General features: G+C 43.5%; 1 protein-coding gene across 2 annotated transcripts in view, besides 1 other annotated feature; it reads left to right on the top strand.

Annotated features, from left to right (window-relative positions):
• dnr1 (defense repressor 1) overlaps nt 1–16,312 on the top strand; it is a 29,813-nt gene that overhangs the window by 1,243 nt on the left and 12,258 nt on the right. The gene's annotated exons all lie outside the window — the stretch shown is intronic.
• Nucleotides 5,144–11,255: a mobile genetic element.

The raw sequence follows: 16,312 nt of genomic DNA, 5'->3' as shown, positions 1-16,312 counted from the left end.
GACCGCAGTTTATGCAATTTGGTCACACGTGTGTGATATATGATGTACCCCTACTGGATTACGTATCCTCTATAAGAGGATATTACGAGGTAGCACTAAAGAGCCTGTCGTCGAATCACTTGAGGTTATAGAGATTGGTTGGTTTTATCTTTGGAAATAAATAACTAAAAAATGATTACTTTTTTATGACCAACGTGCACAGTTGTTCACAACGGACGGACGGACGGACGGCATACCAACAAAAAAATGTTCTCATTTCATTTTAATGACGGCCTTTTTTTCATGGCGAATTTCGTTACGGCTAATACCAGAGTGGCTTACGATAAAAAGTGTTATAAAAGAATCTTCATTCGAGTGCCCGAAGCACTTGATTCAATTTCAATTAACATTTTTTTTGTGGGAGGTCTGGACCCGATTGTTTGTACATACATATATTCAACGCTTATCAGTGGCAAAATCCAGTGTGTGTTTTCCATTTCGATCCGCATTTCGTTATCAGCTCGAGGGGGGGCCATGTCCAATTTCAGTGTCTTGTTGTTTACTAGTTTTGCACTAATTCATTTTAAATGCCAAACACCCTTGACTCGAGCTGCCCCCGCGATAGAAACGCAAGGTGTTTCATAGAGTAGAACAGAAAATAGGAGGTATCAATGTTTCAGAGGCTTGGTCGACTTGCTTTCAATTACAATATCACCTTTTAAATAGTTTAGTTTTCCGTGTACTTAACAGTTCGCTCGTGAGTTCAATGTCCAAGTGCTGGGCACTTGAGGCGATTAGTGCAAACACTTGACCATTTCGCTTCTGTTCAGCGAAGCTCTGTTACTACGAGCGATATATGTATGTACATACGATTATGCTCCAACCCACTAATATAGACAGAGCCCCATTTCACCTACCCCAAAGATTAAAGTCAATTCGGCAATTCGCCTTGTTTGTCAGGCTAATTAAGTCATTGGCTTATTTGCGAACCGTGCATTAGTGTCTGTGCAATCTAATCGGGCAAACTTATCAAATGGATGGCTCGCACACACACACACAGAGACATTAATATTCAGGTAATATTCAGGCCGGGTTCGTTGCCAACTTTATTATCTTCTGTGGAAAACAAGAACCAAGCGAACCGAGAACAAGAAAATATGTCAACTTGGGCTTATCTTATCGAACACGCCTATCCGTATCACAATATCACAATAACTCATTTGCTATCAATTTTTACGGCTGTGAACTAGCGTTAAGATCGTCGAATTGGGGCAGAACGCAAATGCTTTTTATTGGGGGCTTAGCACTAATCGTTGCAAAGGTTACGATGCCAGTTAGTGCGCCAGTTCTTTTGATTACTAATTGAATTCTATTTTTGTAGTCGCACTATAGAACACACAAGTGGTCTTGAGGGCACGACCAACAACTACTGATCAACTGCATATAGCGCAGTGCTATAAATCAAATGAACTTTGTGGCGGATAATGCATTTTATAATGAATTTACAGTTGTGGGAACTTGATAATCTGCCCTGTTATATGGTTACCACATCGAGATAACCAGTTGGTATTGGTCAGCTTTAATTGCATCTTTATTGTATATAGAAAACATCGAGCCTTTGTTCCCATTGTTAAGTCATGATAATCGGATCTTTCTTCCCGCTGCAAAAGTTGCATTATCCCCCCAATGACATTGAATCTCAATCTCAATCTGAATCCAAATCGGGGCGTTATCAGTTCCACATGTTTCCACTCACGTATGCTCCATTTATGGATTTATGTACTATGTATGCTGCACAGTCCAATGTTCAAATGCGCTCTGTATCAGTCGCTTTGATCTGGGAAAACATCTGGTAAAGTGTACATACATACATATATCACTCATATAGCCACCATATGTGGATTAATCGAATTAATATTTTTACGACTGTGATTTAACTTTGAGCCGTGCGTCAGCCTAATCTATGAATACCAATGCCCATTGATTCCGCAGCAGCTTATCATTTGAAAGAATGACGCGCCGCCTGTAAGCGTCGATAAGGTGTGTTACAAATTCGTCATCGTTTTTTGTCGGCATGACTGTGAGAAATCCTTGACTATTAATAAAGTATGATGGGAAATTAATTAATTATCTGCACGGGAATGAGTCAAAAGAAGCCTCTTCAATGTCACCTGGCTGGCGGAACCTTGAGTGATAGTGCTATTTTGAGGACTATGACAAGGTCCGAGTCTTTCAGCGGGTCTTAATCGCGGCTTAGTGATAAGCCAGCTTGGGTTGTAAACGAGCCACTTGGCTGATAAGAGAGGTTTACATAACTTCGAGCACTGGCTAATGAACTCTGAGGGTTGGGGGCATTGCTACGAAGATGTGGTGCGGAGAGGCACGGCACAGTTGCACATTTTAATTACAGCCTGCCAAGCTGATTTCAACCCGGACCGGAGCAATAAAGTTTTCGCCCTCCAATCGTACAATCGCAATCCGAAAAAGTTTAGCCCTGACGTCAGTGGGACGACGCTTTCGACGAGTTTGCATGTCAAAGGAGAATTACATTTTTGTTACCTCGATTTAACAATCATACACATATGCATGCAAATATGCCCCCCTTTCTCCCGTTTTTTGGGTGTGTCTGCCCAGCGAGTCGGAGTCAGTCAGGCAATTTCCCATTTTCCATATCCCATATCCCATTTGCCATTTTCCATCTGCCGAAATAGCATTTCTCCTCATCGCCGTAGCCCAAGGACGCCCCCTTTGGGGAACGGGAACTGTGGGCCATGTGCAACAGTTTTATGCTCGATAATAGTTACTTGCAATTACCAGCTACTTGTAATTGTGTAATTGCTTTAAAATTGCAATTTTCGTGGCTCGTTTGTCGTCAGAGCCGAGTTTTGAGTGCCCATTTGAGTTGTTTTTGATTGCTTGCTTGCGTTCTTCACATGGATCGAGTGGGTGCTCCACTGGGTTTGGCATTTCGAGCATTTAGCAAAGGGCCCGCTGTTACATGACAAAGTCCACAGAACCAGGAAAAGGAAAACAAGCAACGACCATGACGACTCATGGTCGTAGTGGAAAACTTTCAAATCGTGGTCTCCATGCCGATGAAACGTGATCGCAGTACTGACCTAGGCAGTACGAGTAATAACTCCCAACTAGTGCGCATTGTTGTTATTGCGGCTTGAAGTCTGAGTAGTTTAATGCGTATTTCGCCCACTGTGCCTTAAAGTCCCTCCATTGATTGTGATTCCTTTATCGGATTGCCTGTCAACAGGCGGCGTTAATCTGATCCTTCTGCTACGCCAAAATGACATCCATTTTCTAGGTGTAATTATATTTGCGAACACTGCTGTTGCTTTCCCTTCGTTAAAGCTTTCTCCCGATGGGCGGCCAAATGGGCTTGGGAATGGGTCGGGGACAGGAACAGGGAGGATTAGAAGGCAGCTGGATGGATGATGAGTTCTTTCAACACCCTTGAAGTGTGGGATTACGAGCTGGGTGCGGCAGTAGTGGGCGGTGGGCGGTGGGCGGTGGGCGGTGGGCGGTGGGCGGTGGGCGGTGGGCGGTGGGCGCTGCTCGAGTGTGCGACTTGCAACAATTGAAAGATGTGCAACGAGGCAAGTTTCCAGGCAAGATTTGATGAGGCAGCTCAAGTGGCAGAGGGGCGGCGTCGGAGAGGCATAAGAAGCAGAGCGGCGCATGAGGGGCAGGCGGGTCAAGTGCAGCAGCCGCTGGCCAATTTGCGTGTCTCTCGTGTCACGACAAAAGGCCAATTCAAGCTGTGAAATTTGAATAAAAATCAGACATTTATACCGTAGTCAAGGGACTGCAAGGATATTGCAGAAATCCTATTTATAGCAGGTCCTCGTACGCAGCTTGTCAATAACATTCGTAAAAGTAAATTCTCAAAAAGACTCTTTCTATATGTTTCTCTGTTCCCATAGGTGGAAAGATAAAAGCTTCCACAAAATCAGGTCCAAAAATCACATTCCTTGGCCTTAAGTAAACAAGCGATCTGTCCAGATGTTTGCATATACATTTAGCAGCATTAAGCAAAAACAAATGTCAGAAAGCACAGAAAATATACTTATCGTTTTGTGTCCCTCTCTTTATCAGCTTCTTGTGATAAGCTTGAGAATTTCGTATATTAATACCCGATGTCAACAACGCAGAACAGACTGATAAAGGGGAGAAACGTTGGGGAAACAGAGAGAGCAACAGAAAACAGAAGACAGGTAGAAGCAGTCAAGTCAGATATGGGAGCAATCAAGGCGTAAATGATAAATAAGCATTAATAATTTCGTTCTCGATTATTTTTGTCCGTAAAACGCAATTGCCGAGCTTTTTGCGCTTTCCACTCTTTTTTTTTTTGTATGCCATTTGTTAGCGCTCCACAGATGTTTAATTAAAATTGAAATTTCCCCAACAAAACACCTTGTGCTTTGTTTAGAGTAAAGCTAAGTGATTAATATTAAGCATACGCCCCATATGCTGGCCCTTAATCCTTGGGCCAAATGCGGTTTTTGGCCCCAACAGCAGGGGAGTTCTTTCTTTTTGGCCAGAAGAGCGCACACACGTGCTTCTACAGAAGGAATAACTTATAAGCAAAAGTATCTGTATCTGAGTATCTTGTGGTTGTTTTCGCCTCGTATTTGTGTTTTTCTCCGTTTTAGTTTGTTTCGCTGTTTATTTCTTTTTTATTTTGTTGTTTGTGTGGGGCCAAGCCCATGCGAAAAATAAAAAAATATAAAGCGCAAAAGGCACAAAACGAGATTTACCTATTTTTCGTATTTTTGTCAAGTTTCATTTTTCGCCATGCATACATATGTACATATATGTATGTACATATATGTACGTATACATTTGTATGTAAATTTGTTATTTTATTTCGACGCTCCGCTTTTTGCTCCGATTCGCGCTGCTTTTATTTGTTGCAGTCGACAGTTATTAACAATTTAAGCAAACAACCGAATATAAATACAAATATATTTAAGGCGGGTCCCCCGAGTTTTCAGTTCGATTTGGCAGCTCGGAGAGCGAATGTGCCAGTTTTCCTCTTTGTTTGGCCCCCGAAAGATACAACGCAATAGAGTTCATTTAAATTGGGCAACTAAGATGATTAAAATTAAATGTCTTTATTTAAACGGCACACTCGAGCAAATTTATTTTCCATTGCTTTGACATCATTGTAATGGGGTTCGCAAATAAGAATCATATATACACTATTTAACTTCATTTATTTCTTCATATACAAAAATCACGTCTGATCGCTATGACCGCAAAATTACAAGAGCGAAAGAAAGAATACAGTTCAGTTCAATTAGCATCGATATATAAAATGTTAATCCGCTGTTAAGACAGCTGAAGCACCGGGTGACTCCGCTCATAATCCGTACATGCCGCCCGCCAATGCGTCGTCCAGCATGAAGGCTCCTTGTGATTCTTGATCCGTGTGTTGATCATAATTATGTTGAAATCGGAAGTGGACAAAGCTTTGTGATTGACCTCTTTTGAATGCCAGATTTCGTCTTTAATGTAACCACTCTGACTAGCGAGTCCGATCCAGGGTGCAGTTCGACGACTCGGCCTATAGTCCATTTAGCTGGTGGTAGATTATCATCCTTTATAATGACTAAGTCGTTGATGCTAAGATTATCTTTGATTTGGCACCACTTTGGCCGAGTTTGCAAGTGTGATAACCAATCACGAGACCATTGAGACCAGAATTGTCGCGTCATGTGTTGTTGTGCGAGAAATAGTTCACGCAAAGGCTTATTATTCGGCCGACCTTGTGGCGGTGCCAGTAGTGCGTCACCAATTAAGAAATGTGCTGGAGTTAGTACTTCTAAATCGTCAGGGTCGGCGGTTAGCGGGCAAAGTGGACGTGAGTTCAAACATGCTTCAATCCTGATCAAAACTGTAGTAAGCTCCTCATACGTCTGCTTGTGGCTGCCGACGATCCGTTTAAGATGATGCTTCATTGCTTTCACGTTTGCCTCCCAGATGCCACCAAAATTGGGAGAATATGGAGGTGTGAAATGCCACCTTGTCCCATGTTGACATGTCGATTCGTTTAGGGCTGCCTTGCAAGTGATGGGCTGGTTAAGCGATGTACTCGCGCCAACAAAATTTGTGCCGTTATCACTATACATATGTTGAACTTGTCCTCGACGTCCGGTGAATCGCGTAAATGCTTGCAGGAAGTGCTCTGTTGAAAGTCCAGTGACGGCTTCCAAGTGGACCGCCTTGGTTGCTAAGCATATAAAAATGGCTACATAGCCTTTGTAGGTGGTTGATCCTCGTACACGCGCGGCTTGAAGTTCAATCGCACCAGTGTAGTCAACTCCTGTTGTAATGAACGGACGAGTTGGGGGGTTGACTCGATGTAATGGCAAGTCACCCATCAATTGCTTCGCTACGACTGGAGCTACCTTAAAACATGTGACGCATTTCCGGATGATTCGCCTGACTGCTTGTCTGCCTCTGGGAATCCAGAATTTGTAGCGTATGTGAGCCAGTGTTAATTGAGCGCCGCCATGTAGAGTGAGCTGATGAGAGTGTTGAATTACCAAATCTGTAAATAGGTGACAATGAGGTAATATAATTGGATGTTTTCGAGAAAAAGAGAGATTTGAATGCTTGAGACGGCCACGAATCCTCAAGATATTGTTGTCAAGAAACGGTGTAAGATTTGAAAGTGTGCTACGGGGTGGTAACGGCTTGTTCCTTTTAAGCGCTTGGATGTCGGCGTGAAATGTATCGGATTGTGCAAGGCGAGCTATGCAGCACAGGGCCTCATCCAGCTCGTCAGGAGAGAGTGATCCGTGACTTCGTTGTGCTCGAGCATGAGCATTGTGGCAGAATCGTAACATGTATGCCGTGACACGTAGCAGTTTTGTATACGACGAGAATCGGTCAATAATAGAATCCTTTGTGTCTGACAAGGTAGTGAAGGCTCTAATTTTTATGGATTTGGCCTCCAGATCCCGTTCTTCTGGATTGAGCAATTGTGATTGCGTGTTTGGCCAAATATTGTGTGGTTTGCATAGCCAGGATGGGCCATGCCACCAAATATCAGGTATTTGGCTCGGTGGTAAGCCTCTGGTTGCGCAATCTGCTGGGTTTTCCGATGTGTCTATGTGGTGCCACTGAGCCGCTGAGGTGTGGTCGAGAATGTAAGACACTCGGTTGGCTACAAACGTTTTCCACCTAGTAATGTCTCCTTTAATCCAGTGCAGAACAATGGTAGCATCGGTCCAGTAAAAGGTAGATATATGTGCATTGGTCCATCGGTTATTCTCCAGCACCCATTTGGTGAGTTTGGTAGCTAATACTGCACCGCATAGCTCAGTGCGCGGTATTGTTAACGGCTTGGTTGGCGAAATTTTTGATTTTGCGACGATGAGCGTTGTATAGAAAGTCCCATCAGACTGTTGGGTGCGTGCATACACTGCTGCTGCGTAAGCACTGGAGGATCCATCGCAAAAGGTGTGCAGTTGTATCTCACTACTAAATAGTGGCGTAAATTTGACGCTGCGTGGTATTTTGATCGTCTTAACCTTCATTAGTTGCTGTCGAAATTGTTGCCATTTGACGGCAATGGTGTTGGGAACTGGCTCATCCCAATCCAGTGAGGTACTCGATCCGTCCTCGCGATATTGCTTCGCTAGTGTGATTTCTTTCAATATAATCTTTGCTGAAATTACAACTGGAGCGATTAATCCAAGAGGATCAAATAAACGTGCTATGGTCGATAGGATTTCTCGTTTTGTTATACCGGCTGGAGTATTTGCTAGTAATTTATAAGTGAAGCAATCTTGCTTGGGCAACCAGTACATACCCAGTGTTTTGATGGTGTCCGCATTGTCCCAACTGAGGGATGTCTGCTTGCATCGATGCTCGAGAGGTATCGTTGCCATCAGATCCTGGTCATTACTAGCCCATTTTCGTAGCTCCATGCCAGAGGATTTTAAAGCTAGCATAGTTTGCAAACTTTTCCGTATTGCTGCCTCTTGTGAATGCTCGCCTGAGAGAATGTCGTCGACATATATCCCATTTTTGAGAACGTTGGATGCCATAGGATATTTTGTCTGTGTGTCTTCAGCTATTTGATGGATGACTCTTATAGCTGTATAAGGTGCAGACGCTGTTCCAAACGTGACGGTAGTTAAGCAATGCTGTTTGATGACTCCATCCGCCGCCCGCCATAAAATCCTCTGGTACTGCGTGTCATCAGGGTGGACATTGATACAGCGATACATTCGTTGTATATCGGCAGTGAAAACAAACTGATATTGTCTCCAATTCAAGAGAACGGCTGGCAGATCATTTTGCAGCGTGGGACCTACACATAGTACATCGTTTAACGATCTGCCATTTGAGGTCCGGGCCGATGCGTCAAAAACGATACGTTGTTTTGTGGTGAGGCTTTCTTCTTTGAAAACTGCATGATGTGGTAGCACGCATGATGCAACATGCCGACCGTAGGAATCCGTGGTTATGGTTGAGTTTTCGCTCGTCTCTGCCAACGTGATTTGACCTAGTTGAAAATATTCTTCAATTCCTTTGCAGTATCTGATCCATTTGTCTGGGTCCCTTTGAAGGCGCCTTTCGAGTTGAAGATATCTGTTCAGGGCGATCTGATGAGATTTTCCGAGCGTCATACTGGGGTCAAAGTTCCTCTTGAATGGCAAACGGACTTGATAACTGCCGTCTGGTTGACGTTGATGGGTCTGCTTAAAGAAAGACTCGCACCATTGATCTTCTTTGGAGAGCTTTGGGCGTTCTGGAACTGATTCTACCTCGCAAAATACCTTAAGCAGCTCTTCGGAGTTTATTATGGCATGATTACATCGAATGTGGCGTGTAATATGCGTGTTGCCAACATTGCCTAACAGAACCCATCCGAGTTGAGTATTCTGCGCTATGGGTTCGTTTGGCAAGCCAATCTTAGTTCCAGGTAACAAGAGTTGTGCCATAAGGTCGGCTCCAAAAATGATATCGATTCGCTTGGATCTATAATAATAGGGGTCTGCGAGCATGAGACCATGGATATGACTCCAGTTTCCTGCTGGAAAACTTTGACTTGGCATGTGTGATGTCAACGTGTTCAAAACATAAGCATCGTCGACCTTTAACGAGAAATTTGGGTTAGTTGCTGTTTGCACCGAACAACTTACGATGAATTTGCAGCGTCGTCCTGAATCTTGACCGACTCCGGTGATTGCAGTGCGAGTTGTGCTTCGGGAGAGCTGGAGAGACTGTACAGCATGCTCCGAAATGATAGTTGCTTCCGATCCTTGGTCAAGAAGCGCGTTTACCGTGGCCTGGCATCCTGTCTGTGTGTTACTGAGTACAACCCGAGCTGTTGCTAGTAGTACCTTTCGATGAGTCATAGATGAAGTTGTAGTTGACATGCACTGTAGAGTCGGCTTGGCATCTGAACTGGCTGCTGAACTTTGGCATGATGTCGAGGAGGGTATCAGCGTTGGCTGTGTTGCTGGAAAATGTAACATCGTGTGATGACGTTGACCACAATGAAGACAATTCTTGTTGCTGGGGCAGCTTGCTTGTGTGTGCGATTTTCCCAGGCAATTGAGACACAATTTTGCCTTGCTGGCCACTTCCTTCCGTTGGTAGCAATCCATTGAAAGAAATTGCGGACATCTTCGAAGTATGTGTAAGTTGCCACAATGATAGCAAGCGGACGCGGAAGCACCCGACCTGGTGTGGGCGCTGTGCACACGCACGCGTTTAGTACCGTCTGAAGTTTCATTTGACTGTTTCATGCCGCTGCACGCGTTACGGCTTTCAATAGCGTCTAACGTAACAAGTCGATCATTGAGGAACTGTTGCAGATCTTTGTATGAAGGAACGTCAATCTTGCTGCCCAGATGATGCTCCCAAGCTGTGTGAGTGTCTTTGGGTAGTTTGGTTGTTAGATAATGAGTCAACCAAAAATCTCCTCCCTGTAGTGGCGCCTTGACGGTATTGCAAGCGGCAATGCAGACGTTGACTGTACTAACCATAGACCGTATGTCAGCAGATTTTTCTTTCGAAAGATTCGGTAAGTTGTAGAGCATGTTCATGTGGCTGGCGAACACAATTCGTGGGTTGTTATATCGTTGTAGAAGTGTGGTCCAAGCGACTTCATAGTTTGCTTCAGTTAAAGCGATTTGGCGAATGTCGTTGTCCAGGCCTACTGGTAATGCTTCCTTTAAAAAATGGAACCTTTGAATCTTATCCAGACGCTCATTATTGTGAATTAAGCGTAAAAATGCATCATGAAAACTTGGCCAGTCCGCGCAGTTGCCAGAGAATTTCGGAACTGGTAATTTTGGCAGTGGTATCCGTACTTCCTCTACATGTGTTGTTATTGTAGAGTTAGCTGATTCGTTGTGCGTCACTGTGCCTGGATAAATTCGTTTCTTTTCTTCGGCCACGAAACAGTAAACTTCCATGCCCAGGTCTTCGAATTGGCTGATTGTATTTTGTTGCTTATACACACTTTCTTCGTAGTCTGCCATGCATATAAGTGTGTGATGCGCCTGATGAAATTCTTTGTTAAACTCGTCGATTTGATTCAAACGTTTTTCGAAATATATTTCCGTTTTCCGCGCACTCGAGTCTTTTTTCACATTACTGAACAAGCGCTTCAAAGACTCAATGCGGTCAGTTTGAACTCGCACCAGTTGATCAAATTTCGACATTGTTTATACTGACGTTGCTCCACTGTATGTAATATGCACAAATGCTCGTATGTTATCGGTGTTCTTCTTTGACGTCTTGTTTTTTTGAGTTGGCAGAGATTCCGGCAAATCTAACGGAATCGAAGGGCAACGGGACTTAGCTCTGTCGTGATGAGAGCGAGCGCGAATGTTTGCGTATACTGCTCTGTCGTGATGAGAGCGAGCGCGATAGAAAACGTAGGCACGGTGATTTATCTGGATGAAGCCGACCACGAAGATAAAATTGCCAAACAGCTTTTAGCAATTATTAATTATGATTCTTATGAGCAAGGTTCCCCTCATGGGCCACCAATGAATAGTTGTGATGCCTCACTGCTTTGACATCATTGTAATGGGGTTCGCAAATAAGAATCATATATACACTATTTAACTTCATTTATTTCTTCATATACAAAAATCACGTCTGATCGCTATGACCGCAAAATTACAAGAGCGAAAGAAAGAATACAGTTCAGTTCAATTAGCATCGATATATAAAATGTTAATCCGCTGTTAAGACAGCTGAAGCACCGGGTGACTCCGCTCATAATCCGTACAAAGCATATTACGTATTTTTATGTGTTTTCTCAGCGAATTACTCAGATAAATCGAGTAAATTGTTCACCAAAATGCATTAATTAGTTTCGTACATCTATTATTATGTTCTATAAATATTTGCCAATGTAATTTATGGCTTTATTTTAGTTATGAAATCTTTTGATGTTTTATCCCATGTGAGTGTATATCGAAAAGCATAATATGCCATAAATTTTTTAAGTTCGTACAAGCAGCCTAAAAACAAGCAAGTTGGCTTTATGCGCACATCCGTACAATGTGAATACTGTATGGCCTAATATAATTTATTTTTTCCCCACTATTCGAATGGATTTTTGGGTTTTTACACACAACAGTTGAAAGTTCTGAAAAAAGAGGCAAAAGGCCGGCAAAAGTTATTTAAATAGCAGACATACATATTCAGTGGCCGTTGATATTGTTTAATTGTTGTTTACCGCTTAATTAGTTAGGCCCTGGAAGCAGAAGTCAACTGAAACTTTACTGGTAAATATCGGTCTAGAACGTAACAAATAAATCCCATATTTGCATTCGAATTTGCATTGATTGCCTGCACATAAAATATACGCATGCACACATGTTTATTATGCACTATCAATAAATATTCGGTCCCAAACGAAACGAAAACGAAGTAATCTGCCCGGAATTTATTTATTTATTTATGCAGCCTCTATGCAAATGATTTTTGTGCCCAGAAGTGCCAGTGGTAAATCTGCAAAATTGGTCCAAAGCAAGAATTAATTTTCCAAACAATTAAATCCGAACGGAGCAGCCACCTAACACCCCACACCTTCCGCCTGTCCAACGTTGTTGGCCAATTTGGGAATTAATTGCCACCGGCCGAAGCCGAAACCCAAGCCCAAAACATAAAACCCACACACACAAACGCAATGCATTTACAACCCCACATTTCACTGCATTTTCCGGCAGCCCAAACGCCATCACTTTTATGTCGCTTCGGGAGCAGCAGGACGTTTGTCATGTTCGCTGGACATTTGCGCTTGTGTCCGAAAATGCAAAATGCACCGCAGGCTGTGCCCCAACCTGGGGCAGCCCACACGTCCAGGGTTGCCAGGCGCATATCGCATCTTAGAAGTTATTAAAAAATTGTGTAAGTTTGTTAAACTTTATCGCAGTAGGTATAGAAAAAGTCGTGCGAGCTGCAGACTTTTAAAACTTTTTTAATAATCCAGTTGGGAAGCTAATGCATCTCACTTTAGCAGATGGAAATAGTAGCTCAAACTATTTAGCAAATTAAGAAGATTAAAGATGGTGCCGGGTAAAAACGGGAACTGCAGCTTGGGAATTGTAAAGTTAGCTATTCGTGTACGTTGCAAGTTTCACAGGTGGAAAAGCCACAAGTAATTTGTACAAACAAGCTGATTTAAGTTCACAGTTCACATCGCCTGCACACTTACTTCCTGAAGTCCTGACTTCGGGTGAATCGACAACCCTGGCGAGCATACATCATGTGCCCAGTCCTGAAGTTGCGAGGAGCTGCGAGGGTCACACCACAAAGGCTCCGTGATGCGTGCGCCATCCTGTCTGCGTCCTTGCCCCAGTCGAGCCCTTCCACTCCCATTCCCACTGCCTACTCCCTCCCCCCCTTTTTCCAGCTTTTCCTGTGGCTTTGTGTGTTTGTGTGGTGCTTGCGCGTCCTTGGCAGCGCAATTTATGTTTACACCGTGTGCTGGCAGTGCGCCCGCAAATCTATCTGGGAGAATCGCTCCCAGCTAGTCGCCGAATGAAGTCGAGCCGAGGCGCGCCCAATCAAAAGGAAATTATATTCGCGTGCCAAAGCACACAATACTGTACAAGGAAGAAACGGAAGAGTGGCCAAACTACAGCAGAGATTCGCTAGTTGCAACTTTCCTAAAGTGAAACTTACTGAAAAAACTCCACTGAAACAGGGGTGAATTGAAAAAGTCAGCGCGTTTATAAGAAAAGTTTCCCACTCTTGATAAAACAAGTACGTGACATTTAGTTGTCCTTTCAAGTAGAACTAAAACATTAATCCGGAACTAATTCCATTTTGCACTGATCCACTTACAAGAACGCAACCCAATCTAGACACCCCTCAAATGTGTGGACGTGAATTATATATAGGTCTGATGATGGTGGTTCTATAAATGGAAACGGAACTGTACGGCGAAATTGAGTGGGTGCACTCCAATGGGGAGGAGTTGCAAACGAATGAAGTCAGCGGACGTCACGTGCAATGCGAACTCGACTTGATTCGCCACTCTCGATGCGAAAACTCCTCGCACATATCGATTAAATGGTTTTAGTCGAATGCACTGCCTTCTCCTCCTCTTAGTGCTTGTAGTTCGCGAAGCTCAGACCATTCCCCGGCTAATTGGAAGCCGTTTTGCGGGTGGAACAAGTGGGTGGATTGGCCATCTAGTGGCTGTAGTTTGTAGTTCGGGGAGGTCTAACACTAATCCAACGACAATGACAAGGCAGCCAGCGAACGTGAAGTGAAACCAGGAAATGGGGAAGGTGGGGGGAAAAGTGTCGTCTGCTTTTAAGCCCCCATTTAATGCAATTACCGCTTGCAGAGTCAGGGGCATTCTGTCTTTTAGCACCAGGCTAATGGTTACAACATTAACCGAGTCCCCTCCTATTCACTTAGAAATAATTTTACTAGAAAATGGCATGGACAACAGCTTAAATTCAGAAGTTAGCTAAACTAGAGTGGCCAAATTGAAATACAAAGCGTTTCTACTTGCGAGCATAAGGTTATACAGGCGCTTAATAGAGAGTTTGGTCACTCTACGACTTAATTCACAAGACTTTTATTTTCAAGGTTACATAAGCATGACCCACGTTTTTTTTCCAGTGTTCGCTGAGCACTTTGACGATGATGCAGAAATCGTGCCTGCACATGACAATGACGAAATTTGAGCAAAATCAATGTTGCCGGCAAATGATAATGTCATTTGCTAAGCAGGCGCCTCCACGATTTTTGCAGCAAATCCTCTTGAGGTCTAGTGCTATCTATTGTTTCCATGGTTTTTGCGTATTATCCTTGAACTGCTTTCGCCCATTTCGCCAAAGGTTGGCGGCAAATTGTAAGGAGAAGGGCGGGAAAAACCATAGAAACGTGAATGCACAACAACGAAGCGGAAATATGGCCAAGAAAACCACCTCCAACCCAACCACCACCTGCAAATAAAGCTTACTCTAGCCCAAGCCAACATATATGTATGTATGTACATATAGCTTAGAACAATATTAAACAATAAAAAAAAATGGGGAATTTCTACAGGAAACAGGAGAAAGCGGGTAAAAGCAGTGGAGAGCGCGGAGACGAGGAGCGAGCGTGAACAATAAATTGCGTGAAAATGCAACCGAAAAAAATGCAAGCCGCAAAACAAACCGCAGAAACAGGGGAATGCATTGAATGCTTTTTCCATTGTATTCGAATATAGTTTTGTGAAAAAGCCGACAAGCCAGCTCACCCCCCCCCCCCAAACACCACCCCTTACAATGGGTGGTGGGGGGATTGACTCAAGCCCCTCCACCTCAAACCCCTGCCATTTTGATGTGTCTCTAATGGCAAGGCTTTTGTTTCGCCCTTTCTTTATTTTCTTTGCCTTACTTTTATTGCCCCCAAACCGAAGCAAACCGAAGCGAGTCCTGTGTGGCTTTCACTATTATTTTCTTTGGCCTTTCTCCTCCTTTCACGATTTTCCCACCTACTGATGAGCAGGGAGTGGGGGACCTTGTGAGGACGACAGAGGACCTTGCGAAACAAAGAGGGCCAATAAAAGCTTATAAAATTGTGATGGGAAATGAACTCGCGCAGCAAATCCGATCAGCAATCGGATCAAGATATGATTTACACAGCACAGAACGAAATTCGGATTAAAAATAAGCCATAATTCATGAAGGTGCTGTAAAGTATGCAACTACAATATAAAATGGCAGTATAAAAGAAGAATTATTTAACTTTTGCATGTGATAAAACAGCTTTATTGAGCTCTTTTGACTGCAATGATAAATCATATTACATTTTTTTTTCACCTTGCATGTTGTCGTTTGGAAGTCTTTTCCGCCCAATTTCCATTTTTAATTCGGAATCAAATTGAATTGCAATTTGTTTGCGCTGGGCGACGGGCTTTTCATTTGCGATTTTCCACGTTTCAATTAGCGCACGAAAGTGTTCCCACTCTGCGTGGAAATAATCGTCCTTCGGAGGTCTTAATTAAATGCTTTTACTTTAATTTTACTGCCCAAAGATGTACAGTGTCCTGCGGCGGTCATGTTCTGTTTGCATTGTTCGAAGTGCCGCCCCAAACCGCCTTTGTTATTCGCCAACCTCCTGCCACAAACCAAACCGCCTCCCCCCCCCCCCCGCCACCCGAGAAAACCACAATTCGCAGCAGGATAATGCCGTTTTAATTGAGCCTCTTAAAGGCGCCTTTCATTGCCTGGACCAAAATTAATTAAGGCGCACTGCCTGAGTAAAAACACAGTTTTCGCGGCACGTTTTAATTGCGATTTAATGGAAATCGAAATAGACATGTGATTTATTTATTTTATTGTAATTGGTTTTAGAAACCGGGCTGCGTGGGGGTGTAGCGTATTGCTTTCGCATTTGAATTTTACATACTATTATATTCATATTGCAATGGAAAATGGCCCGGGGTCACGAAATGATAATTGCGGGAATTACCGCGTGTATTAATGCATTTTTTATTTGCACGCTTTCCTCTTGGCAATGTGAGTAGAGCTTTCAAATCGGACCCCCTAATCATTTCTAATCAGAGTGCTGGCAGACTTGCAGTCTGCCAGGTGCCGAGTCCCACCAAGTTTCTAGTCCCCGTTTACCCAGCCATCGTCATCCTAAGTGGCCAGTATCCGCTACCCGAGCCTTCCTTTCGACGGCATCAAAAGCATTTTCCGCTACTAAATTGCTTGAAAAGAAAATTCTACAATTTTAACGAAGTGAAAATTGCCATTTGGCATATGGTGGGTGTGGTGGTGCGCGATGGTCGTTCGCCATCAAATGTCCATCAAAGCTTCCGAACTTGGCCAAG

The sequence above is a fragment of the Drosophila melanogaster genome, chromosome 2R (assembly GCF_000001215.4).
Source record: "Drosophila melanogaster chromosome 2R".
Taxonomy (NCBI): Eukaryota; Metazoa; Arthropoda; class Insecta; order Diptera; family Drosophilidae; genus Drosophila; species Drosophila melanogaster.
Note: the sequence above shows the minus strand (reverse complement) of the source record. Positions and strands in the feature narration are given on the sequence as shown.